We start from the raw sequence: 26,366 nt of genomic DNA on the forward strand, positions 1-26,366 counted from the left end.
TCAGAGCCTTCGGTTTTAAACACCCGGACTGTGGATGAGTTATAAACTCAGGATTTTTAAGAAATTTTGATATTTTCAAAAATATGTCACCTTATTTTATGAGTAATTTTTTTTTCGAGATCCCTGATGTTATTCTAACTTATGTTCAAATTCTTTCTGTAGAGCCTTAGACATTCATCCAATGAGTTCTACTATAGGTCGTAAGCCAGGGCGTGGCCGTGATCGAGGGAGAGCCACTCGAGCTTCTGTTACGATAGATGATCTGATGTCACCACGTGATCCTCCGGTTCCATATATAGATCCGTCTATTTCTCATGATGATCCGGTTACTCTTGTGAGAGATTCTCCCGTCACTGAAGATGATGATACTGACATGGATGAAGATACCATTAATAGAGTCGTCTTTCGCATGTTTTGCAGAGCTGCTAGAGTCCCTAGTAATATGTCTGTGGCCAAGATTTCAAAGTCTTTGGTAGCTGCTGGAGTAGTTCCATTTGAAGGTATTACTGGTGGACCTCTGACTGACGCTGAATATTGGTTGGAGGATACAGAGAGAATTATGGATAAGATCAATCTGAGGCCCGAGAAGAAGTTAAAGGGAGCCCTAGTTATGCTGAAAAAAGAGAGTTTCAGATGGTGACAATAAATTTCTGGTAGTATTCTGAGAAATCAATTAACGTGGGATCTTTTTAAGACACGTTTTTGGAGTCGCTACGTCGGAGAGAGATACATGCAGGAGCGATGCTAGGAGTTTCAAAACCTGGAGCATGGTGATATGTCTGTTATAGACTATGAGGTTGAGTTCATCCGATTGAGCTGCTATGCTACTGGACTAGTTGATACCGAGTTGGATCGGTGCTTGAGGTTTGAGAATGGACTCAGGTATGAGATCAGGAGTCGAGTTGCTACCCACTGAGAGAGGAATTTTGATGCCTTGGTTGAGACAAGACTACTAAGGAAATAGAGCGATTGGGTATGGAGCGCAGAAGAGATAGAGACCGAGACCGATTCAAGAGGCCTTCTGTTGGCTCTTCTCCACGGCCCAGCAAAAGAGGTAGGGGTGAGTTTTCTCAAAGAGGAGGTGTGAGTGCCAGGCCTATAGCATCGGGTTTGTCAGCTATGGCGCCTCCTAGTCAAGGTGGTACTTCTTGATTACAACCTTTGCCGACATGTGTGCATTGTGGAAGATGTCATTATGGTAAGTGCATGAAGAAATTGGGTAATTGCTTTAGATGTGGTTCTAGTGACTATTTCATGAAGGATTGTCCAGAGCTAGTTCATACACCAGCTCGTACTCCCACTTGTACTCAGAGTACTGTTCAGACTCCAGCAGGGAGTCATAGTCAGGTAGAGCACTAGGATCGACAAGTAGAAGCCTAGCATCTCAGAGTATGAGTCTAGTCAGATCTGAGGCCAGACAGCCTGCGTTGGTTTACACTACTAGACTTCGACAGGATCGCGATTGGCCTAATGTTATTGCATGTACTGTTATTATTCATTCAGTTCCATACTTTGCATTGTTTGATAATGGTTCTACCCATTCCTATGTATCACATTCCATTTCTGAGGGTCTTAATATTCCTGTTGAGAATACTGAGAATTCAGTGGCAGTTCAAAGTCCCTTAGGCAAGTCCATAAAGTTAGATCGTATTTTTAGAGGGTGTCCTATAGAGATCCACGGGGATATCTTTCTGGCCGATCTGATAGAGTTACCTTTGGAAGAGTTTGATTTGATTCTTTCCATGGATTTGGTTGAACAAACATCGAGTCAATCTCGATTGTGAGACCAAGAGAGATATTTTGAAGACCCCAAATAACAAAAAGATTATAATGATCGGGGAACGTATTGGATTTCTGATGAATGTTGTGTCTGTTTTGGTAGCTGAGAGGATGATCATAAAGGGTTTTGAGGTGTTTCTTGCTTATATTTTGGACACTAGGAGTTCCCGATCTAATATTGAAGGCATCCAAATTATTAAGGTATTTCCCGATGTTTTTCCTGAAGAGTTGCCTAGATTACCGCCGGATAGATAAGTTAAATTTGAGATTGAAGTCTATTTTGGTTACACCACGGTTTCAATGGCTCCTTACCGTATGGCCCCAAATGAGCTTAAGAAATTGAAATTCCAACTCCATGAGTTGTTGGATAGAGAATTTATTCAAACCAGTGTATCACTGTGGGGAGCCCAGTTCAATTTGTCAAGAAGAAAGATGAGATATTGAGACTTTGTATTGATTATAGGAAACTGAACAAGCTCACGGTTAAAAACATATATCCTCTGCCTAGGATCGATGATCTGTTTAACCAATTTTAAGGGGCTTTTATCTTTTCGAAGATAGACTTGAGGTCTGGTTATTACCAACTTAAAGTGAAAGATTATGATGTTCCAAAGACTACTTTTTTACTCGGTATGGGCATTACGAGTTTTTAGTGATGTCATTCGGGTTAACTAATGCCCCTGATGCTTTTATAGATCTGATGAATCGAGTGTTTCGACCTTATCTGGACCAGTTTATAATTGTGTTCATCGATGACATACTGGTGTATTCTTGAGTTGAAGCAGAACATGATGAGCATTTAAGGATTGTTCTGCAGATTTTAAAGGGAAAATAAGTTATACGCCAAGTTAAGCAAGTGTGAGTTCTGGTTAAGCGAAGTGACTTTTCTTGGACATATTGTTTCTGTTGAGGGTATCCAGGTGGATCCGAGTAAAGTGGAGGTTATTCTGAACTGGAAGCAACCCAAGAATATCTCAGAAATCCATAGTTTCTTGGCCTTAGCTGGTTAGTACCGTCGTTTCATTGAGGGGTTCTCCATTATTACAGCTCCTCTAACTAAACTATTAAGGAAAGATGTTCCATTTGTTTGGTCTAAGAACCAACAAGCTAGCTTTGAGAAACTGAAGAATGTTCTAACTCAAGCCCAGTGCTAATTCAGCCTGAGTCTGGGAAAGATTTTTCTGTCTACAGTGATGCTTCTCACTCTAGATTAGGATGTGTTTTGATGAAAGATAGGAAGGTTGTCACTTATGTGTCACGTCAGTTAAAGCCACATGAGCATAATTATCCCACTCACGATCTAGAGTTAGATGTCGTGGTTTTTGCTTTGAAGATCTGGAGACACTATCTCTACGGAGAAAAGTGTTATATCTATACTAATCATAAGAGTTTGAAGTATCTGCTTATTGAGAAAGAATTGAATTTGACACAGCGTCGCCTGGTTGGAGCTTCTAAAGGACTATGATTGTGAGATAGAGTATCATCCAGGGAAGACTAATGTGGTGGCCGAAACCTTGAGCCATAAGGCGATATCTGATCTGAGAGCCTTGTTCACCATATTAAGTTTATTTGATGACGATAGTCTGTTAGCAGTTTTGCAAGTTAAACCCACTTTGGCTTAGGAGATTAAGGCCAAATAACTCCTAGATAGCTCATTGCTTCCCATCATTGAACAAGTTGAGCAGGGATCGAGTTCATAGTAAATTTTGGATCAGGATGGTATTTTGTGCTTTTACAGTCGTTACTGCGTCCCTAAATATGCTAAGTTAAGACGGGCTATTCTTCAGGAGGCTCATAGTAGTCCTTATGCTATGCATCCTGGTGAGGACAAAATGTACAAGAATCTCAATGAGTGTTATTTTTGGACTGGTATGAAGAAGAATATTTTAGATTTTGTGGCGAGGTGTCTGACTTGTCAGCAGGTTAAGGTAGAGCATCAACATCCGTCTGAATTATTATAGTCAATTAAGATTCCTGAGTGGAAATGGGAGCGTATTATGATGGACTTCGTTACTGGTCTTCCTCTGACTCCTTCCAAAAAGGATTGTGTTTGGGTGATTGTTGATCGTCTCACCAAGTCAGCTCGCTTTATACTTGTTCGGGTTAATTATTCTTTAGACAAGCTGGCTACATTGTACATTTCTAAGATCGTTAGACTTCATGGTGTTTCGTTATCTATCATATTTGACCGAGATCTGAGGTTCACTTCTAGATTCTAGAAGGCTTTGCACGAGGCTCTAAGTACTCGTTTGAATTTCAGTATAACTTTTCACCCGCAGACTGATTGTCAGTCTGATAGAGTGATTTAGGTGTTGGAGGATATGTTACGGGGTTGTGTGATTGAATTCCGAGGTAGTTGGGAAGATTTCTTATCCTTAGCCGAGTTTGCTTACAATAACAGTTATGAGGCAAGTATTTGTATGGCACCGTACGGGGCTCTGTATGGATATAGATGTCGTACTCATATCTGTTGGACAGAGTTGTATGATAGAAAGACTTTGAGTCCAGAGTTAGTTCAAGAGATTGAGAATATTGTCCAATTGATCCGTGATCGCCTGAGAGAGGCATTTGATAGACATAAATCATATGCAGATCAACGACGGAAGGATATCGAGTTTGAGGTAGGGGATCGAGTTTTTCTTAAGGTATCTCTATGGAAGAAAGTGTTGAGATTTGGACGTAAAGGTAAATTGAACCCGAGATTTATTGGGTCGTATCATATTCTGAAGAAAGTCGGACATGTTGTTTATCATCTTGAGTTTCCTACCCAGATCAGTCGCATTCATGATGTTTTTCATGTATCCATGTTTAGACGATTCCGTCCAGATCCAAGTCACATCATTCAGGTTGAGGAGGTAGAGTTCAGACCTGATTTTTCCTATGAGGAGGAACCTGTTCAGATTTTAGACCGGATTGAGGGAGTTCTTCGGAATAGGCGTATTCCAATGGTCAAAGTTCAATGGAGTAACCGTGGCCCCTCAGAAGCATCTTGGGAGACATTGGATTCAATGGAGGCTCAATTTCCGCATCTATTTTCATCAGGTAAATTTCGAGGACAAAATTTCTTTTAAGGGGGAGAGTTGTCACACCCCAAAATAGAGCCTAAATTTTCTGAGGAATAAATTAATTTTTTAAAATAAATTCAAGACCGAAGTAAAATTTTGGATTAATATCGGATTCAAATTCAAAGTATTAAAAACTGGAGGATCTATAGCCAATTTCCTTATTTAGAAACCATATTTTTTCTTCCTCTTCAAGCTTTTTCTTTTAGCAAAAATATTTTAATCTTCGATTTGTCATCGATCGTTGCTCCGTTTACAACACCTCCCACACCATCGCGTTCCTTGCATCATCCCAAGTCTACCGGTATCCTTCTTATCTCCGTTGTCGTCGGGGTATGAAAGGGTGAGGAATATCAAGTTTCCAAAGTTTCGTAATCGATCTCTTCGCCGTTCAAAGTTGTGAACCGAGCTTGGTAGGTGTCTCAAAATCCATTAAAATAACTGTAGGAATTTTTGTAGAATTTTTCAGACTCCCTAGGCCGCCGTATGCACCCACACGCGCCGCCCCTACGCGTGGGGAATGTCCACCGTGTGGTGGAAAGCTTTGAAATGGGCTGCCTGACCACACCCATTGACCCGAACTTCTAACAATCCGACCCGGTCCAACGTTGACCGTTGACTTTTGACCGACCGTTCCATTGACTTTGACCAAAAAAGTTAAAATTTTCGAAAAGTCATATTTTATGTTTTTTCGACGTTTTGAGTTTGATTCCGAAGTCTATTTTGCCAAATTCTAAGCCAAAAGACCCGAATGGAGCTCGTTAACCCAAAAATGATTAGTATTTTTAGCATTTTTGCTTATTTATTTGAGATGTGATTATGGAATTGATCCAATAAGATATTTTTATGAAGGTACTCGTGTTTCACCTGACAGAGGGTCAGTTAGGTATGGTGTTTTTCGTTCGTCAGATCCGCCCAAACCACATTCTACGAGAATTTCCTGTATGTTTCCATAAATTATTTAAATAAAGGTTAAGATTATTCATATTAGGATTCCAGTATGGATTTTCTGATTTGTAGGATCAAGCGATGTCACTGGTCGTGATCGACAGACTCAGTAGTTGGTTTCCCTCTCCGATTACTCAGATTGTTTCAGGTGTGTTTCCCAACGGTGTTAACTTACTGTTTTAAACTATCTATCTGAACTATTTTATATTTTTGAGGATAGTAAATATTTTTATGAGAAAATACCCGATGTTCTGAATATTGTTTATTTGATATTTGATTTACCCCATATTTCTGATATGATTTCTGTTAAGGTATTTTTGTACATGATTTTTGAATATGGATTAATTATCGTTTTCACTCCAATACATACATGTTTATTATTATCATTGGGGTACTATTGGAGGAAGTGTTTCAGGCCTAATCTATGACTTGTAAGACCTTATAGTTTCCCCAGGTTCCTTTGGTGTGTGAAAAGGTAAAACCTTGCAGTTTTCCCCAGGTTTCTTTGTTGTGTGCAAGGGTAAGACCTTATAGTTTTCCCCAGGTTCCTTTGTTGTGTGCAAGGGTAAGACCTTGCAGTTTTCCCCAGGTTCCTTTTGCTAAGTGCAAGGGTAAGACCTTATAGTTTCCCCAGGTTCCTTTGGAGAGTGCAAGGGTAAGACCTTAGAGTTTTCCCCAGGTTCCTTTATTGTGTGCAAGGGTAAGACCTTAAAGTTTTCCCCAGGTTCCTTTGTTGTGTGCAAGGGTGAAACCTTATAGTTCCCCAGGTTCCTTTGTTGTGTGCAAGGGTAAGACCTTATAGTTTTCCCCAGGCTCTTCTGTTTTGTACACAGGGTAAGCCCTTACCGGGTGTACAGGCGGGTGTACGGTTCTGGGGAACCTACAATTCTGGTGATTGGATGGGGTAGTTTTCATATTTTTAAAACATGTTTGATAAACTAATGTTTATAAATTACTTTGATATGTATGTTTTTATACACCGTAAGGAGCACACTGGTCTTTTTATCTCACTCTGTAAATTTTAACCTTTTTAGATAGCAGCAGACTGTAAACTAACAGACTTGGCATTAGGGGAGATCATTTACTCTTACTTTTTTAACATTATATTTCTATATATCTTTTTTTTGTACTTTAGAGACATGTGTTACTACTGTCTTGATATATTTGTATTACTGGTATTTTGATATGTATGTGTTTTATTCGATTTTCTAAAATATGTGTTCATATATGTTTATCGTTTGAATCCTTATTATGGATAAATTTTATATTATACTAAGACATGGATTTCAATGTTGTTTTAAATATAAAAAGAATTTCTGAATGCGATACGTAACCGCCTAGATCTGGGCATAACGTCCAGATCGGGTTACATTTAAAATCAGAGAAAACATCCGTGTGATCAGGGAACACACTATAGGTTCCAGATATTAATCGGATTTACTTGATAATCTTATCTAGAAGGGAAACACTGATCTTCATTATACCAATAGAATGCTAAAAATTAGAATCATTATCGAATGAGTTCATTAGCTGACGGAATCATCAGTTATTCAACACGTTATTTTTTCAGGATCATATAGTATTCGAATATTTTTTGGAGGCACTATGTAATCATAAAGGTATTCAGAATTTTTTGCATCAGAGTTACTAGTTTTTCAAATATGATAGGAGTAATTCCATTATCCAAGAAATCAGAGGCAGTTTAGGTATTAGGTTCTTGGAGAATTATTAGTGACTTGAGCTAATAAGGGAGGAACCAAGATTCAGGGCGTTTACGAGTTGTGTCAATCTATCAGAATATCGAGTTAACTCAAACTATACAAATCCCAGCAATGATACCTGTCAACCAGTCAAATCGTTGCATTTCAAGGGTATTCACTCTTTAAAATCGACAACTCTTGTCAATTGATAATCTTCAGAATTATCGCTAAATGGATCTTAGGGAGATGAACATATATTTCAAATGGTATTTATTTCATTTCTACATTGCAACGATATCAGGAAATATCTACGTGCTTGAATCATGGTTTAAAACCCTTATAGACGGTACAACATATAAGGTCATCAGTGTCTCCAGACTTATCCAAGTTATTCGCTTAATTCAAGTTCATTGGGTACTTAAATCAATTAGTATTCAAGTTTATCTCGGTCACTTTAGAGTTTCCAGAGTAACTCGGTCATTTCCGCAATTCGAATACATATAATACTTCCATCCAGTTCAACGTGGTCATATAATATAGTCATTTTGGTATTCAAGGTTGATTTGTTCATTTCAGAGATGAATGTATTTAGTTATTCCAGAGCTTGGACGTCATTCGAATCATATTACACTTTAGGCCATTCCAAATAAATTAAGAATTTAATCGGTGATTCCAAGATTCAAGTGGATCATAATATAAGTTATCATGTCGTCTCCATTATCATAATCATCCATAGTCCTTTTTACACTTTAAGGGTATTATCATCATTTCATTCAACTATGTCAGTGGCATTACTACTGATAACTTAGGCTTCAAGTGTTTAATCAAGAATCGAAGTTTGTAGGCCTTGTGCTTTCTCTGAGGTTTAAAATTGATTAAAATATATTTTCTAGATAAATTAGGACTTAACAGGTGCACCATAAATTTTATTGGGTCGCAATACATATTCTCGGGGTAATTCCACTATTAGGATTAATACATACAATTTTTACAACTCAGGGGTATTTTCGTAATTTTACCCCATAAGGTTAATTTTGTACTTTTACCCAACCGAAGTATTTTCATAATTTTTATCCAAGTACCTTCGGTATTTAACCTGTAATGAGGTAAATCAGAATTTACAAGTCCTAGGGTTGATTGCTTTACCACTTAATCATCGAACTTGCAATTAAATTCCTATCAGTCCCCTGATTTCTTATACAAGTCATCTAAGTCATAATCAATTATCGATTTTTTATCGTATTCAGATTGAGTTTTAGAAACATTTAATATATAGATGAGATCAATCATATTCATCCTGTATTTACCAATTCCAACATGTTCCTTAAAGCATGCATTAGGTAGTAATGTATTACATCAATTTTTGTGTCCCACCGATCGAATATTTAAACTCCATTCTATCACTCTTGAACTTTCATTTTACGTCCAATAATTTCTCATATATATAGTAACCGAATTTACATTAGAAACTGAACATAATTGAAATATCAACTTGAATCCGAAGATAAAATATTGAAAAATGGCTTACAGGGTGCGAATTTGACAAAACGGACTTCGGATTCAGACTCATGTCGTTGAAAAACATAAAATATGTCTTTCGAAAATTTTAACTTTTCGGGTCAATGGTCAAAGTCAACAGATTGACTCAGACGAGTTGACTCAGACCGAGTTGACTTGATCGGGTCAAATAGACCCGGTTCGACTGGGTTGGCCAGTTCAGGCCGATCCAGACTGGTTGGACCTATTCTAGAAGAAACTAGAGCTGGGGATAAGCCCCATGCGCGTTGTCAGTACGTGGCGGAAACATTAGAAACTTACCCTTAACATCGAATGATAAAACTGGAAGTAATAGATGACAGCTTCGGTCGTGTTAGGAGCGGACAATAATGGGAAACTCAATGGTGGCGGCGGTGAGGCGAGCTGACGACCAAGATGGTTGGAATTCGTGAAAAAACCGAATGGAGAGGTGAGGTTCTCAGCGGTGATTCAAGCTTCTATTCATGCTAAATGACGCTGAATCGATGATGCCTGAGCCTTGGTCACTGGTCGACAGTGAGTCAACCGGAGGTGAGAGCGTGCTCCAACGGTTATTAGACGACGTTGAATCGACAGGGCTGCGATGGCTAGGGTAAATAATTTTGGGGAAATTTTGGGGATTTTTGGATCATAGGGGTTCTGATATTTTATTTTTCACTTACCAGGAAAAATGGTAAAATTCAATTTTAAGTCCCTAAACTTCCTACAAATTCCAAAACCAAGTTGTAACTTTTTAAAAGTTTATGATTTGGTCCTCATTTTCTCCCTTGTTACGAATTTAATTCGATACGTAAAATTATTAAAATTTATCCCCTAAATTGGGGTGTGACAATTTTCCTCTGCTTAAAAGAATTTCATCCTCGAAATTCACTCAAGTCACGTAAATGCATAAGTGAAGCTTTCTGAAATTCTTCATTATCTTCAGGTAGCTTTTACAAAAGTATGGTTCCTTTACTCATCTTTAACCAATTGAATGTACATTCTCGTCAAAGTTCTCCCTCATCGCAATAAAATAATTTGATCAGAATCATCATTGTGGAATCAATTCGACCTTGGTTACGAGGTTAGGTTCATAAAGAGGTAATATATTCTAATTTTATTTTTGGAGTCAAGCCATAATTTCTTGGATAAAAAACTCTTACATTACACGTAAGGCACCTTACAGAATTTGGATAAACGTTATTGTATTCCTTTATGGATATGTCGAGTCCTAACGGATAGAAAACTTAGGTTAGCTCGTTACAGAGAGGGACTCGACATCAGAGTTCCTGCTTAGAGAAGTATGATTATAGTCTAGGGGCATCTACTGACCAGACATATATAACAGTTGATCGGCTGATCTACCCAGAAGACTCGACTTAACCTAGGCTCTGATATTTCTAAATGCAACACCCATAGATCGATGAGTGTAACCTGATTTGATCTGATGTGTCACATTAGGGCCAACAAAGCGACCCACAGTAAAAATCCTGAAAAAATTTAAAATTCCTTTTAAAACATGTAAAATCATAAAACAATTTATAATTTAAACAAAAGTTTAGAAACACATTCATATATTACAAACATAATTAAAATCATGCATGTTTCAAACTCGGATATAAAAATAGAATATCTCCTACATTCCCCCTAAACACATGCACCGTCCTCTGCAAGTAACGCTAGTGAAACTCCTTTACTGATATCGATAGATGAACATGTTTGATCCTTTTAACCTGAAATAGTGAGTAACAGAGTGAGCTTTGAGAAGCTCAGTAATACAGAGCTACCAAGTGATGCTGAAGGAGATGCAAATAATAGATAAGCATAATTTTCCTTATTGATTTAGACATCTATAGATTTTTATGTTGAGTTGAGGTCCCACTGATATCTAAGGTAGTAAAAGATAGGAAAATTTTAGTTCAGAGTAAACGTTCAGAGGACTAGGTTCACGAGATCAGAATAGGGTGTCTAGTGTGCTCCTACAAAACCAGTGAAAATATACATATCTTTTTAAAACAGTAGCAGTTTAAAACGTATTTTTAAAAACCCATAGTAAGACCCTTTAACCGAATGCCAATATGCAGTTCCCCAAAATTGCATCCATAAAGACTTACACTAGGCCCAAAGGGCATATGAGCCAACCTAAGGGAGCCCCTTGGGTCCATAAGGTCTTACCCTAGCTGAAGCGTAGGTGCCCACCTGAGGGGAGTGCCTTCAGGTCTATAAAGTCTTACCTAAAAGCACATAGCACTGGTGTCATCCCTAAGGAAGTACCTTAGGGTCAATAAGGTCTTACCACTAGGCTCATTGGGCCCATGAACCCACCTAAGGGTCCCCTTAGGTCTATAAGGAATTACCAGTCGGTGTTAAACCTATACAAAAAATTACCAACAGTGACTGAATCTGCCAGTGTCTTAAATCATATTAGAGTTCCAGAGTACCCCGTATAAAAATAATTTCAGTCAATAAATAGAGATATCAGAAATCAGAGAAGAGATCAGAGATTATCAAAAATAATTTCAATCAGTAAATAGAGATATAAAAAATCAAAGCAGAGATCAGATGTCATAAATAATTTCAGTCAGTAAATTAGCAGACAGAATCATCAGTTATTCAGCACATGATTTATCAGGATCATATAATATTCGGATATTTTTCGGAGGTACTATGTAATCAGAAAGGTATTCAGAATCCTTTGCATCAGAGTTACTCGTGTTTTCAGATATGACAGGAGTAATTCCATTATTCAGGAAATTAGAGGCATTTTGGCCATTAGGTACTTGGAGAATTCTTAGTGACTTGAGCTAATAAGGAAGAAACGAAGATTCAGGGAGTTTACGATTTGTGTCAATCTATCGAAATATTGAATTAACTTGAACTATACAAATCCCAGCAATGATACATGTCAAACAATCAAATCGTTGCAGTTCAAGGGTATTCACTCTTTAATACCGACAAGTCTTATCAGTTGCTCATCTTCAGAGTCATCACTGAATGGATCTTAGGGAGACGAACAAATATTTCAAATGGTCTTTATTTTATTTCTACATTGCAATGATATTTGAAAATATCAACGTGCTTGATTCGTGGTTCAAAACCCTTATGGACGATACAACATATAAGATTATCAGTGTTTCCAGACTTATCCAAGTTATTCGCTTAATTCTAGGTCATTGGGTTACTTAAATCAATTAGTATTCAAGTTTATCCTGATCACTTTGGAGTTTCTAGAGTAACTCGGTCATTTCCGTAATTCGAATACATACAATACTTCCATTCAGTTCAACTTGGTCATATAATATAACATTTTAGTAATCGAGGTTGATTTATTCATTTAAGAGATGAGGATATTTAGTTATTCAAGAGCTTGGACGTTCTTCGAACCGTATTATACTTCAGGGGCATTCCAAATAAATCAGGAATTTAATCGGTGATTCCAAGATTCAAGTGAATCATAATATAAGTTATCATGTTGTTACCATTATCATAATCATCCATAGTTCTTTTTACACTTTAAGGGTATTCTCTTCATCTCATTCAATTCTATCAGTGGCATTACTTCTGATAACTTAGGCTTCAAGTTTTAATCAAGAATCGAAGTTTATATGCCTTGTTCTTTCTTTGAGGTTTAAAACTGATTAAAATATATTTTCCAGATAAATTAAGAGTTAACAGGCGTGTCATAAATTTTATCGGGTCATAATACATATTCTCGGGGTAATTCCACTATCAGGATCAATACATACCATTTTCATAGCTCATGGGTGTTTTTGTAATTTTACCCCATAAGGGTTTTTTCATAATTTTACGCAACCAAAGTATTTTCATAATTTCTTATCCCAGTACCTTTGGTATTTAACCTTTAATGAGGTAAATCGGAATTTACAAATCCTAGGGTTGATTGCTTTACCACTTAATCACAGAACTTGCAATTAAATTCCTACCCCCTAATTCCTTATACGAGTCATCTGAGTCATAATCGGTTTCTGACTTTTATCTTATTCAGATCGAGTTTAGAAATAAATTAATATATAGATGAGATCAATCATATTCAGTCATGTATCTACCAATTCCAAAATTTAAACTCTATTCGATCACTCTCTAACATGAATTTAACATCCAATAATTCCTCGGATATATAGCAACAGAATTTACATTAGAAACTGAACTTAATCGAAAGACCAACTTGAATCCGAAGATAAAAACTGAAAAACGGCTTATCGGGTGCGAATTTTACAAAACAAACTTCGGATTCGAACTCAGGATGTTGAAAAACAAAATATATGTCTTTTCAAAAAATTTGACTTTTTGGGTCAACGATCAAAGACAAAAAATTGACTCGAACAAGTTGACTCATACGGGTTTACTTGGAAGAGTTAACTCAAATGGGTTGACTTAGACCGAGTTGACTTGATCAGGTCAAACAACCCGGTTTAACTAGGTTGGCTGGTTTGGGCCGATCCAAACCGGTTAAAACCAAAGCTAGAGACGAGCCCAACTCACGCTGCCACCGCGTGCGACGACAAAAGAGGTCAAGGTGGTCGGCTGATTCTTCCTATGAACAAATAATTCAAAACAACCCAAAATATCAACCAGAAACCACGATAAAAAAACCAAAAACATTCAAAACTTAACCTTAACGTCGAACGAGGAAACCAGAGGCAATGGATGACAACTATAGTCGGGTTAGGAGCGGACGATGATGGGGAACTCAGTGTTAGCAGTTGTGAGGCGAGCTGACGACCGAGGTGACTGGAATTCACGAAAAATCAAACAGCGATATGAGGTTCTTGTTGGTAATTCAAGCGTCTATTCATGCCGATCTACGTCGAAATAAACTTTGATTATATGTCTGGGCCTTGGTCGTTGGTTGACTGTGAATCAGGAGAAGGTGACAGCGCGTTCTAACGGTTGTCGGAGCGCTGAATCAGTGGAGTTGTGATGGCATGGGTAAATAACTTGGGGATTTTTGGATCACGGGGGTTCTGATATTTTATTTTCACTTACTAGGAAAAATGGTAAAATTTAGGGTTAAGTCCCTAAACTTCCCACAAGTTCCGAAACCAAGCTGTAACTTTTTAAAAATTTACGATTTGGTCCTCAATTTATCTCTTGTTACGACTTTAACTCGATACGTAAAATTATTAAAATTTAGCACCTAAATTAGGGTGTGACAATTCTCCTCCCCTTAAAAGAATTTTATCCTCGAAATTCACTCAAGTCATAGAAATGCATAAGTGAAGCTTTCAAAAATTCTTCATTATCTTCAGTTAGCTTTTATAGAAGTACGATTCCTTTACTAATCTTTAACCAACTGAATGTACATTCTCGTCAAAACTCTCCCTCATCGAAATAAAAGAATTAGAATAGAATCATCCTTGTAGAATCAATTCGACCTTGGTTACGAGGTTAGGTTCATAGAGCAGTAATAAATCCCAATTTCATTTCTGGAGTCAAACCCATAATTTATCGGATGAAAAACTCTCACGTTACTCATGAGGCACTTTACAGAATTTGGACAAATGTTATTTTATTTCTTTATGCATAGGTCGAGCCCTAAAAGATAGAAAACTTAGGTTAGCTCGTTACAAAGAGGGACTCAACCTTGGAGTTTCGGCTTAGAGATGTACGGTTATAATCTAGGGGCATGTACTGACCAGACATACTATGACAGTCGATCAGCCGATCTACCCAGAAGACTCGATTCAACCTAATCTCTAATACCACTAAATGTAACACCCATAGACCGATGTGGGATCCGATATGAGGTGTCACATCAGGCCCCACCAGAGTGACCCACAGTAAAAATCCTAGAAAAATTTAAAATCTTTTAAAACGTGTAAAATCATAAAACAATTTATAACTAAAATACAAGTTCAGAAAACCATTCATATATTACAAACATAATTAAAATCATACACGTTTTATACTCGGATATAAAAACAGAATACCACCTATATGCCCCCTAAACACATGAACCGTACTCCGCAAGTAACGCCAATGAAACTCCTTTACTGATGTCCATAGATGCACATGTTTGATCCTTTTAACCTGAAATAATGAGTATCAGAGAGAGCTTTGGGAAGCTCAGTAATATAGAAATACCAAGTGATGTTGAAGGAATGCAGATAATATGTAACCATAATTTTCCTTATTGATTCAAACATCTATAGATTTTTACGTTGAATTGAGGTCACATTGATATCTCATCTAGTAAAAGAAAGAAAAATTCTAGTTCAAATTAAACGTTCGGAGGACTAGGTTCAAGAGATCAGAATAGGGTATCTAGTGTGTTCCCACAAAACCAGTGAAAATGTTCAAATCTTTTTAAAACAGTAGCAGTTTAAAACTTATTTTTAAAAACCATAGTAAGACCATCCAACCGAACACTAACATGCAGTTCCCTAGAACTACATACATAAGGACTTACCCTAGGCCCAAAGGGCTTATGAGCCAATATAAGGGATCACCTTGGGTCCATAAGGTCTTACCCTAGCCGAAGCATAGGTGCCCACCTGAGGAGAGTGCCCTCAGGTTCATAAGGTCTTACCTAAAAGAACATAGCAGTGGTGTTATCGCTAATGAAGTACCTTATGGTCCATAAGGTCTTACCACTGGGTTCATTGGGCCAGGAGCCCACCCAAAGGTCACCTTAGGTCCATAAGGAATTACCAATCGACACTGAACATATAAAAGAAATTACCAACAACGACTGAACCTGCCAGTATTTTCAGTCATACTAGACTCCTATAGTACCCCGTATAAAAATAATTTTAGTCAATAAATAGAGATATCAAAAATCAGAGCAGAGATCAGAGATAAAAATAGAAATAAAAAATTAGAGATCAGAACATATATCAAAGTTCAGAGCAGAAATTAGAGGTCAGATTGTATTTCAATTAACAGAAACATACTTTTAAAATTAGAGAAAACATCCGTGTGATTAGGGAACATACTACTAAAGATTCCATATATTATTCAGAGGTATTTGATAATCTTACCGGGTAGGGAAACACAGATCTTTAGTAGACCAATAGAATGCCAGAAATTAGAATCACTATCGAAAGAGTTCATTTGCTGACAGAATCATCAATTATTCAGCACGTGATTTATCAGGATCATATAGTATTCAGATATTTTTCGGAGGTACTATGTAATCAGAAAGGTATTTAGAATCCTTTGCATCAGAGTTACTTGTGTTTTCAGATATGACAGGAGTAATTCCATTATCCAAGTAATCAGAGGCATTTTGGGCATTAGGTTCTTGGAGAATTCTTAGTGACTTAAGCTAATAAGGGAGAAACGAAGATTTAGAGTGTTTACGATTTGTGTCAATCTATCAAAATATCGAGTGAACTCAAACTATACAAATCCCAACAATGATACTTGTCAACCGATCAATCGTTTCACTTCAAGGGTATTCACTCTTTAATACCAACAACTCTTGTAAATTGATCATCTTTATAATCATCGGTGAATGGATCTTAGGGAGACGAACATATATTTCAAATGGTCTTTATTTCTTTTCTTCATTGCAACAATATCATGAAATGTTGACATGCTTGATTTGTAGTTCAAAATCCTTATGGACAATACAACATTATAAGATCATCAGTGTTTCTAGACTTATCCAAGTTATTCGCTTAATTCAAGTTCATTGGGGTACTTAAATTAATTAGTATTCAAGTTTATCTAGGTCACTTCGAAGTTTCCAGAGTAACTCGACCATTTTTGCAATTTGAATACATACAATACTTCCATTTAGTTCAACTTGGTCATATAATATAGTCATTTTAGTATTCGAGGTTAATTTGTTCATTTCAAAACTGAGGGTATTTAGTTATTCCAGAGCATGTACGTGCTTCGAATCATATTACACTTCAGGGGCATTCCAAATAAATCATGAATTTAATCGGTGATTTTAAGATTCAAGCGGATCATAATATAAGTTCTCAGGTCGTCTCCATTATCATAATCATCCATAGTCCTTTTTACTCTTTAAGGGTATTATCGTCATTTCATTCAACTCTGTCAGTGGCATTACTTCTGATATTTTAGGCTTCAAATGTTTAATCAATAATTGAAGTTTATAAGCCTTGTGCTTTCTCTGAGGTTTAAAACTGATTAAAATATATTTTCCAAATAAATTAGGAGTTAACAGGTGCGTCATATCGTAATACATATTCTCGAGGTAATTCCACTATCATGATCAATACATGTCATTTTTACAACTCAGGGGTGTTTTTGTAATTTTATCCCGTAAGGGTATTTTCATAATTTTACCCAACCAAAGTATTTTCCTAATTTCTTATCCAAATACCTTTGGTATTTAATATTTAATGAGGTAAATAATAATTTACAAATCCTAGGGTTGATTGCTTTACCATTTAATCATAGAACTTGCAATTAAATTACTATCGGTCCTCCAATTTCTTATACGAGTCATCTGAGTCATAACTGGTTAATGACTTTTTATCGTATTTAGATCGAGTTTAGAAATAATTTAATATATAGATGAGATCAATCATATTCATCCATTTATCTACCAATTCCAACCTGTTCATTAAAGTATGCATTAGGTAGTAATGTATTACCTCGATTTCTGTGCCCCACTAATCAAACATTTAAACTCCATTCGATCACTCTCGAACTTGAATTTAATGTCCAATAATTCCTCGAATACATAGCAACCGAATTTACGTTAGAAATTGAACTTAATCGAAAGACCAACTTGAATCCAAAGATAAAACACTGAAAAACGACTTACCGGGTGCGAATTTGGAAAAGCAAACTTTGGATTTGGACTCAGGATGTCAAAAAACATAAAATATTTATTTTCAAATATTTTGACTTTTTGGGTCAACGGTTAAAGTCAATGGGTTGACTCGGACGTGTTAACTCATACGGGTTGACTAGACGGGTTGACTCAGACTGTGTTGACTCGGTCAAGTCAAACAAACCCAGTTCGATTGGGTTGGTCGGTTTGGGCCGGTCCAAATCGCTTGGATCGATTCTAGAAAAAAACAGAGCTGGGGATGAGCCCCACGCGTTGTCTGCATGTGGTGACGCGTGCGGCGGCGACGAAGGTTGGGGTGGTCAGTTGATTCTTCCTACTAGCAAACAAACACTGAACAACTCAAACCAACCCAAAAAATCGACCAAAATCAACTATAAAACAGTCGGAATCATTCGAAACTTACTCTTAAGATAGGACAACGAAACTGGCGGTAAAGGATGACAGCTTTGGTCGAGTTAGGAGTGGACGACGATGGGAAACTCAGTGGTGGCGGCGGTGAGGAGAGGTGGCCAAAATTCGTGAAAATTGAAAGGCAGGGTGAGGTTCTTGGCGGTGATTCAAGCGTCTATTCGTGTCGATCGACGTCGAATCATGCTTCGGTGATGCCTGGGCCTTGGTCGATGGTCGACGGTGAATCAGCCGAAGGTGACAGCACACTTCGGTTGCCGAACGGTGTTGAATCGGTGGGGCTGCGATGGTTAGGGTAAATAATTTGGGGATTTTTGGATCACGAGGGGGTTCTAATATTTTATTTTTCACTTACCAGGAAAAATGATAAAATTCAGGGTTAAGTCCCCAAACTTTCCACAAGTTCTAAAACCAATCTACAACTTTTTAAAAATTTATGATTTGGTCCTCAATTTCTCCCTTGTTATGACTTTAATTCGATACTTAAAATATTTAAAATTTAGCCCCTAAATTAGGGTGTGATAGGTCGTACCCACGACTTTTGCCACAAATTCCATTTAACTCCAAACTTTGCCTTTAATTGTCAATTTTGGGCTAATTAATACAATGAAGATCCTAACAAAAATAAACCCAAAAAGTGACAAATTAATAATATCTAAATGACAAAATGAGGAATAAAATATATTAAAAATATGCAACATTTTACACATATCAAATTCCCCCTCACTTATTCAATGTTTGTCCCTAAGTATATCGCAATTCTTACTTCTGTCACTCATCCAAAACTTAATCAAAAATTTTCATATAAATCCCAAAAGCATACTTGGATTGAAAAAGTTAAACAAGATAACCAAATAAAGGAAGCAAAATGAATCAATAAAAACAAACAACCCAATGAACAATAATCAACAATGCAAAATTTTTGTTTGTTAACTTTGGGAAGTGAGAAATTATCGAACCATGACTAACTTTCTTTCTTGTGGTGGATAGTTGTTGGAGTGAGTTTTATTTTCCTCCAGTTTTGTATCACTATATCTTTTTCTTTCTTTCTTTCTTTTCGATTTTTTTATCTTTTTTTGCGCTTATTTATTTTTATCTTTTTTTCGTTTTTCTTTCTTTTGTGATTTTCTCTCCTTTTTTTAACTCCATAGCCTCAACTCGTAATCGAATCTTTAAACTGGAAACGATATGACAACCCAAGCACCTCACCTCAGTTCTCCAATCCAACCACATTCTAGATCTATCACTCACAATCATCTCACTATAAAGCAACATACTTGATAACAACTTCAAACAAAACTAATGATACATAACCAAACTCATATTTATTCAATGTTGAAAAATATACCACTAAGTTGAAGGCATTCATCAACTCCATTTCATCTACCAAAATCAGTTTATACAAGCATAACAAGTTCAACTCAGACGTGACAAAAAGTGATTTTAGGGTTTTAAATGAAAAATTTTACAGTTTGTTTATCAGGTCACTTTAAGGGCCCAAATGTGGTATCACAAGCTCATTGTATTAACAAATCTATTTAGGATGTTACATTTAATGATATTAAAATTTCAATTGAGTCAGTTTTAGAACATGATAGTTAATTTAAATAAGTGTTTAACTTAAGCATCTCATTGATCTTACAAATATCTAGATTCTTCTATAGATAATAATATTAAATATTATAAATATCTAGATTATTTTATAAATATTATCGGACATATGCTAATAAAATTATTTTAACAATAAATATATAAATAATTGTTAACAATTATCTAGAAAGAGAGAAGATAATGAATATCTAACCTGCACAAATAAATATAACATTGAAAATTGAAACATAACTTATAGCTAAAAGTAAAAATAAATAAATTGAAAAGGTTTCTTCTTTTTTTTCCATTTTCTTTCTTTTACTAAACATTTTTACCATCAAATTACAAGAACTTTAAATATCAAAATGCACTGAATTGATTTTTTATTTTATTTTATTTTCTATCAATTACCACCGTTTCCTATTTTAATTTTCATTTACAAAAATTAAAATATACAACAATAATTTTTTTTATTTACATAACTTTTAGCTACAAAATTACAAATGCAACATTAAAATAAATCCCTTTTTCCTTTTTTTTATTAAGCATTTTAAACCATCAAAATTACATGAATTTCACAGATAAAAATGTACTGAATTGATTTTTTTTATAAAATTTCCACCAATTATTGTCGTTTCTTATTTTATTTTTCACTTTTAAATCCTTATCGGGGGCAGGGACTTGAAGGCACGTGCTTATAGATCTATTAGCACCGTTATCGAAATTGTATTTAAATATGTAAAAAGTGTATGAAATATTTTAAATTTAAAGTTTTTATTTTATTTTATGATATAGTGTTTTTCATTAATTTTAATTTAACAATTTTAGTTATTTATATTTAATTTTAGTGTTAATTAATAATCTAACCGCCGAATATTAAGGTAAAATAATTTTTTAGTTCTCCAAGTATATAACTTTATTTTTTAATAATATGAGGTGAATAAAAGGTAATATTTGTTCATAATTTTATTAATCAATTAATAACACACACCCTGTGAACGTTGTTGTTTAAATCCAAAATCACTAAATATAATAACATTTCCCTTTGGAGATCACTTGATAGGTTCAAGTATATAACTTTACTAATTCTATCTTTAAAAATTCAAAACATAAATAATTAAAAGATATATTATTTAATAAATAATATTTTTATTTTAAATATTAAGAGTTAAATTAAAAAAAAACTATAAATTTTAAAAATAATTTTACGGTTTTATAATTATTAATTTGATAATTAATAATAATATTGAATAAAAAATATATAGAAAACTCTTAAATTAAAAATAATATACAAACATAATATAGTAGAATCATAAAAATTAATTTTAAATTGTAAAATAATATAGTAATTCTAGAAATATTTAAAAATATAGATAATTTTATTTTAAATATTATACTTTTATTTAATTAATTAGTCAATTAATTTAGATCAGATTATTTCTATAGTTTTTATTAGTCTAGAATGATTACAAAATAGTATTTGTTCGAAATATTTCTTAATAACAATGCACACTTACCCTACAGATGTAATTGCTCGAACTATAAATTCTCTAGAGAGAACATCTCTTTTATCATCGAAGTCGTTTAATATGTTCTAAATTACTTTTAGGATAAATTACACGTTTAGTACCTAAATTATCAGTTTGGATCTGTTTTAGTAACTAAACTTTCAATTTTTTCAATACCTAACTTTAAGTTTTTAACAAGATACTAAACTGGAAAAAAAACTAACCGTTAAGTAAGATTTTGAAAAAAATTAAAAATTTAGATACTAAAATGGACCAAAACTAATAATTTAGTTACTAAACGCGTAGTTTATCTTTATTTCTATTAAAAAAGTTTTTAGGGTAAAGTTTTAGAAAAATAAAAACAAGATCTATAGGAAACAAATCTATGGAGGAGTCATTCGATTTGTTTTCTATATATAGATATGTCCCGTACAGTTTGTCTTTTCCAGTAAGTGCTTAGAGCATCTCCAACGCTGCGCTACAGTTGAGATATTTCTACTGTAGCGCGCTCCAGCCCTGCGCCACTTCTATCGTTATAGTGAAAAATTGCTACAGCACCGTGCCACATCTAGCGTGGTACTGTAGCTAATGCTACATTTTCTTTTTTTTTTTTTTTTAAATTAAAGTATATTAAATTATAATATAGATAAAAATACATTGAAATTAGATAAATAATCATACTAATTTTTTTTGTAATTTTTTGGATTTTTTTGTATTTTTTCTGATTTTTTATATTTGTGAAATTAATATTATAATAGTTAAATATTATGAATAAAGTAAAGTTGATAGTAATGTAGAGATAGCGCTGGAGATGAATTATTGTTTCATCTCTAGAGTAGAGATAGAAATGCTCTAGAGTAGAGATAAGGGCCGGAGATGGCCTTAGCATTAACATCATTTTCAAACCCTTTTTTCTAACACAAATCATCCATTCATAAGTGTTTGAGAATGGGAAGAAGTCCATCATGCACTTCAGATGGTTTGAGGAAAGGAGCCTGGACCCCTGAAGAAGACCACAAGCTCATCTCTTACATTCAAAAACATGGCGAAGGTGCCTGGATTTCCCTCCCCCACAAAGCTGGTAATTCATCGCCTTCTCGATATATAAGTTCATTTCATAACATAAAATCCCGTGTCCGTCAAGTGGTGATACACTCTAAGTTTTGCAGGTCTTCAAAGATGTGGGAAGAGCTGTAGATTTAATGGACTAATTATCTTAAACCTGGGATTAGGAGAGGGGAATTCACACCTGAGGAAGATGAAACCGTTATTAAACTTCATGCTCAATTAGGCAACAGGTCTAGTCCTAGTCATTATCATGATAAACATTTTCAGTTTTGCGATTTTTTATCATAATTTATTCCATTTATAACGTTAAAATTTAAACTTTTAATTTTATTTAATAAATCTAAAACATCGTACTATTAAATTTATATAATCGATCTCACCTATGTTCATATTTTTTATGTTGATGAAGGTGGGCAGCAATAGCCAGGCACTTTCCAAGGAGAACAGACAAGTAAATTAAGAACCATTGGCATGCTCATCTCAAGAAACGGTTAGTTAAAACGGGTATAGATTCAACCGCGATGGACTGCGCCTCATCGAATGAAAACTCCGATGGTATCACCGTCACCGACGCCGACACGAGATGTGCTAAACCACAACAATCTGAACCCAAAACGCAACTGTCATAACAATTTTTTAGATAAAATAATTAAATATTATTTTAAAAACAATTATAATTTTTATTTTGAAAAATTGGTGATTTGGAATTAATTTGGAATTAAATTGAAAGGAGTCGCCATCGACCTTTGGGTTAAGTAGGTCGAATACCTAAAAACGTCTTTTAAAACAATTTTAATGAAAAATCATTTTTAAGACGAAACTGATTTGCTTTTACTAAAGATTCGTTTTAAAAGCATTCGGGAGTCGGTTACATATTGTCGTAATGGTAAAAATCGTGAATCGAATATAAAGTTAAAATGCGATCCATTTATTAAAGTTAATTAATTTGATTGAAATTAACTATTTAAAGAAAATTATTTAACTTGATGAAAAATCTTGAAATTTACAATCCTCCGTCGGGAAAGCTATTTCAACTATTTTCCATTGTTAAAGAATATTCTATCGTCGAATATGTAAAAGATGCATATCGAATATAAATTGCAAATTAAAAGTTAAAAAATAAAATACATAACTTGCATTGTTCGGAGTAAAATAAAAATGAATTAACAATTAAAATAAAATTGATTTATTTCAAGTTCCATTTAGTTCAAACGTCGTATTAGATTGTACCACTTCGATCAAGTGATACTTTTTACTCCCGTTCTACAAATACGAGTTCTTGAAATATTCGGATATTACAATCATGAATAAAATAAAAATGGAAATAAATGTAATAAAAAAATACAAAATAACATGATTATATTAAATGGAATTGAAAACATCATTTACATAATACATATAACCATAAAATAAGTAAAATACATTCATACATAAATGACTAGCATAAGAATAAGTAAACATTACAAACCAAAATGAAATCATTAAAATATAAATATTTACAAGACTAAAATAAAATTAACATAAATTCGAAGGAAAAAAATAGCACAAAACATAAAGGACTAAAATAATAAAAATAGAAACTTAGAATACTAAAATGGAATAAACATATATTTAAGGACCAAAATACAAATACAAAAGCTTAAAGGGCTAAATTAGAAGTAACAAAAAATTAGGGACCAAACTAGAGAAAACAGAAACTAAAGAAACTAAAATGGAAAAAATAGAAACTTAGGGGTCCAACAGTAATTAAACAAAATGCGAACAAGTGACTAAAAAGTAACATTTACAAATTTCATGTCCAAATTAGAATATCAAAGAAAAATGCACAATAAACTAAAATAGTGATTAAAATGAATTAAATATAAATCTCATGACCAAATCTATATCATACATACATAACATATATAATTAATGACTGAAATAAAATTATTGAAAACTAAAAGGCTCAAATTAAAATAGTGATAATTTCATTAGTGGCCAAAATATAAAGCTACAAGGGAGGAAGGACTTACAATGATATTATCCCCTAACATTTAGAAAACACGGCAATGGGTGGATTTAAAACGGCACAGTTTTAGGATTAATATATTTATAATTTTCAAGGCCAAAAATGACCATTAAATTCATTTGTTTGGTTTCATCGAAGCCATAAGAGAGAAGGAGAGTCAGATTCTCCCAAATTCTCTCGTCTGAACCACCTTACATCGGTGGTTCTTATGGTGGCCAACGGCGTCGCCAACGGTGGCCGGATACAAAATCAACCTTAAATAAACCCTTTACTCGCCCTCAAACCAAAACCCAAAACCCTTTAGCCTAAAAACACATATATATTCCTAGATCTAAGGCATACATTTCTAACGAAAAATCAAACCTGTCGACTTTGGGGCTTTCACGGTGACTTTGGAGTTTCCTCGATATAAAACCAAGGTAAATCTTTCATCTCTTTTATTTTTCTTTGATATTTTTACTTGATTCGAGCTGATTTTTCCTCGAATATTTCTCCCTATTTTTTATTTCGAAGCCCCCTCTGTGTTTTTTCTTCTCACCGAATATCACTCTCGGTTTTCTCTCTTCTCTTTATTTTTTTTCTGGTTTCCCCGAATCCTCTCTATTTTTTTTTGTTCTCACCGAATGCATCCCCAAATATTTATCTCTGCTCTATTTTATGTGGCCTCTGTGATTGGTGATTGTTGATGGTTTCTGATAGATAAGATTGCTTTCAGATAGAGTCATAATATCCTAGCTTTAGGATAAGATTTCTTTTGGATTTTTTTTATTTTCTGTCCATTTTTCACTGTGTGATGGTTTATGATAGATAAGATTGCTTTCAGATAGAGTCATCTGGTCATTTCTGAGCTTTGATTTCCTGAGAGATCAAAATTGTATATTTTTTACTGACTATCTTGGATGTTATGATGTATGTCAAGACGAAATTTATTTTATTTTTTTTGTTGAATTTGTCCTCATGTAATATGTATGTAAGTATGTGTGTGTGTGTGTGTGTGTGTGTGTTGTGTGCATGTATGGCATGTATGCATGTATGTATGGATGCATTGATGGCTTTTCTTGCCTCAACTTTGATTATGAATTTTGGAGAGATATTTGTTGAATTCCAAGATACGCCTCCAGAGAGATTATCTTGTTTGAAAAACGTTTTTCTTTTTCTTGTATTTTCAAAAGTATGAAAATATCAATTAAAAGAGTTTCAAAAGGTGTTTAATCAAAAGTTTTGAAAATATTACTCCTGTCAAGGTTTATTGACAAATCATAAAACAAGAGTTCATTGAATATCAAAGAATTAATTGCACTGTTAATCTTTCAATAAATTATAGCTATTTGACAAGTGTCAAGATCAATGTTATATTTGAGAAATGGTTAGGTAAGGAAGGATAAAAAAAGTCTCAAGTGGTTATTTTTGGTAAAAGATATGGTATTCTCACTTATTTGAATGTTCATTGATCTGATGGGGTAACATGTACTCATCTTTTGGAAGTGTTCTCCGACTCCCAGCTCTTATGATCTTATTTAGGTTGTACGATGCCTTATCAAGAGATTTATGCAATCGCCTTTTTGGAAGTGTTCTCCGACTCCCAGCTCTTATGATCTTATTTAGGTTGTACGATGCCTTATCAAGAGATTTATGCAATCGCCTTCTATGCAATAGCTGCACCATCTAATATTCGAGCCGACTTTTCAGATTTTCAATTCGAATCCTCCTTTGATTTCAAGATGTTATTCAAGATTTACGTGTTGAACCCCCTTGTTATTTTTCTCTATCATGCATTAAAGATTTTTTGAAAACCTTTTTTATATAAAAGATTAATCCTTATGGGCGGGATGAAATCTGAAGATAGTCTCTTCTGTTTAGAAATCCATGTATGATTAGAATGGACTTTTTAGGCACGTAATGTAGGCCATGGTTCATGGTTATGAAAGAAAGGGATAAATAAGCCCAAACAAGTGTTTAAGGGTATTTGAACCAATGATCAAT

The 26,366-nt window shown here is 34.6% G+C and overlaps 1 long non-coding RNA gene across 1 annotated transcript; it reads left to right on the plus strand.

Annotated features, from left to right (window-relative positions):
• The first annotated feature begins 22,368 nt into the window (after nucleotides 1–22,368).
• Nucleotides 22,369–22,821, plus strand: LOC120148846. Its single transcript, XR_005518408.1, has 3 exons — nucleotides 22,369–22,388; nucleotides 22,477–22,605; nucleotides 22,785–22,821. It is a non-coding gene; the product is annotated as an uncharacterized LOC120148846 (long non-coding RNA).
• The last annotated feature ends 3,545 nt before the right edge of the window (nucleotides 22,822–26,366 follow it).

Source organism: Hibiscus syriacus, unplaced genomic scaffold (genome assembly GCF_006381635.1).
Source record: "Hibiscus syriacus cultivar Baekdansim isolate YM2019G1 unplaced genomic scaffold, ASM638163v2 tig00110987_pilon, whole genome shotgun sequence".
Taxonomy (NCBI): domain Eukaryota; kingdom Viridiplantae; phylum Streptophyta; class Magnoliopsida; order Malvales; family Malvaceae; genus Hibiscus; species Hibiscus syriacus.